This window comes from Sinocyclocheilus rhinocerous, unplaced genomic scaffold (assembly GCF_001515625.1).
Source record: "Sinocyclocheilus rhinocerous isolate Xijiao unplaced genomic scaffold, SAMN03320098_v1.1 scaffold2906, whole genome shotgun sequence".
Classification (NCBI taxonomy): Eukaryota; Metazoa; Chordata; class Actinopteri; order Cypriniformes; family Cyprinidae; genus Sinocyclocheilus; species Sinocyclocheilus rhinocerous.
Window position 1 is genome coordinate 264,478 of NW_015634459.1, and position 2,863 is coordinate 267,340.

The window sequence follows — 2,863 nt, forward strand, 5'->3', positions numbered from 1 at the left end:
TATATATATATATATATATATAAAATAAAAATGAAAAGAATCAAATTAATCAGTTCATGAATAATTCTGAATTATTCATGGAAAAAGTCATGGAAAAGTCATAGGAACTCATTGGTTAAAGAATTTACAATTTAGAAATTGGATCCTTTTTTACACATTTTTTGAATTTGAGTGTCTGTTTGGAGAAGGCTGGATTAGTCTGGTTTCTGGTGGTGTGGTTTTCTTGTAAAAGTCAGGCAAGGTGTACTGTATAGCTCCAGCATAGTGTTTGTTCAGACCTTTTCCTTGACCCAGGTCTAGATATGTGCACATATGAACTCAAATATGAACCAAAGTGTTTGTAATGTTTCATTCATTCCAAGAGAGCAGAATGACTGTGTTTATCTATTGCTAGCTTGATGCATCATTTTCAGGCATGTTTCTGACAATTTTATGAGTGGGAATTCAGAAAAGGGAATTTATGATCTCAAGCAGATGAGAATAGAGAGGGTTGTCATTTCCCACCTCGACAGACACGAATAGAGCCTTGACTTATGGTGGATCCATCCTCCCATTTATTCATATGTCAGGGGAAACAAGTTCTTCCACTTCCCTTTTCTTTTGTAAGTTAACATAAAACCGACTTAGAAAGAAGTCTTTTGTTTTACTTTCACAATCGTTTAATCTTGTGTTTTGGATGCCTCTTCTGGGAACTGTCTAAATGCATTGCAGATGATAAGAGATATGCCTCTCCTGTGATTCTGTTAAATCTTCTTGTGAAATTATTCATATATTAGTTGCATTTTCTACAGCAAGCATCACTATTACTGTTTCTAATTCTGTTGCTATTTGAACAAACTCTTAACCCTGAGGAATAAACTTTGTTGTGTAATTATCTCACACTACAGTATTTGTGCTGTAGACATTAATGATGCCTCACTTGCATTCTCATATTTGTGGGTAGGCTCTTTTGAATAGACCCGGTAAGAAAACACCTTAAAAATGTTGACTATTTCATTGTTTATAGGTACCATGACACCTTTGGTAATTGGTAATGGTAATTTCATATTAGTATAATATAATTATAAGTGTGATATAATTTTAAAATATAGTATAATATAAAATAATATACACAATTGTTTAAAAGTTTGGGGTTGATAAGATTTTTAAATGTTTTTAAAGATGTCTTTTAGGCTGCATTTATTTGATTAAAAATGCAGTAAAAAACACTACCTTATTGGCCCGAATATAAGACGACCCTGATTATAAGACGACCCCCCCTTTTTTCCAGATGTACCTTTTGGAAAAAGGCTTTTTAAAAAACAAATTTTTTTTTTCTCAGTAAAACACATTTTGTCTTCACTTATTTTCATATTGCATATTTTTCCTATTTTAATTTTTGTTTTGAAAGTAAAAACAAAACAGGTAGCCCATCTGAATTAGGACATTTAGGCTATCCATCTAATAGTAGCCTACCAAAATCTTATTAACAGTAGAAGTTAAATCTTACTGTAGTCTTCAAATCTGGGTACTGTCTTACGTTTTAAAATCACAAAGGGAGTTTGGTGCCATCAGGCTAACGTGACAGTCACGACTCATGCAGCTGTAAGGTTTTCTTTTTCTTTTGTTTTTTTACTCGATCTTTACAACACGCATTACATTATGTATTTTATGGCACACTCGTTTTATGCGTATTTGGCGCCACCTATTGTTGTGGGTGTATTATTGACATGTCAAAGTCTAGACCCTGAATATAAGACGACCGTGTTTTTTCAGATGTATTTCCAAGAAAAAAACATTGTCTTATATTCGGGTCAATACGGTATATTTATATAATTTCATATAGTGGATCAGTATCACTTTATACAGCAGTTCAATAAACAAGAATTTAATACACTTACCTTAGACACAGTTGACTGTTTTTTCTCTCTTTCGCCAACAAATATAATTCTAATTTGCATCTCTGAGCAACATGATGGTGTTTCCTTCCTGAATGAATAAACCGTTTAAATGATTCGATTCAATCGCAATGACTCACTTATTAACAGTGACTTGCTGCCACCTACTGGCGGTTTTAATTTCACATTTAAAGTATTTTAAGTTTTTTTTTAAATAATTTCAAACTTCAGTTTTCAATGTTTTATGTTTAAAATATCAAAACATTATTCATGCATTTGCAGGTTAGGTTAAAGTATCCCATGTTCCTCTGAGCTGAATTAAACAATGTGTAAATACATCTAAATTAGGGTTGGGCGATGTCTACCAAATTGGCATCGGACGATGTCTACAGTGAAACATCCATAGTATAGAGTCCTTGTGATCACGAATCTCAAAAGTGAAAGTGAAAGTAAAATGAGAGTGCACAATCGAAAGTGGTTTCAATAGCGGCTCCCTTATGCCCGCAATTTATATACAGTCACCTATACTTACCCAACGATATCATTGCGAGAAAAAGTATTGAAATATTTTTTTATCCTCCCATCTCGTAGGCTATTTATTCCCTTTAGGGTTTCCGTAGTACACTTCATTTCCTTTCCGAACACGGAACTGGGATGCGGCGGATTGTGGTGGGGGGGTGGGGATCACGATGTCAGCTTAACATCGTGATGTCTGCCAGCCATCGGTGATGGATGATGGCATCATCTATCGGCCCAACCCTCATCTAAATGCCACTTAAGATGCAGCTTCTGTTTCCTCTGCATTGCAAAGATACATTTTGGTGATACTGATTTCATTTGCTTGGTAACAGCCCAAATGCAAGAATTTGACTCAAAAGTTGTTGTACACTTTTAGAGAAAAATTGCTTAAAGGTCAAAATGCCCATAAAACTTATTGGAAAAGATTAATTTCTATCACTGCTGTGAACTGACCACATAGAATATAT

General features: G+C 34.2%; 1 protein-coding gene across 1 annotated transcript in view; it reads left to right on the forward strand.

Annotated features, from left to right (window-relative positions):
- The window catches only part of LOC107745552 (chromodomain-helicase-DNA-binding protein 9-like), a 75,209-nt gene that overhangs the window by 42,714 nt on the left and 29,632 nt on the right, over positions 1–2,863 (forward strand).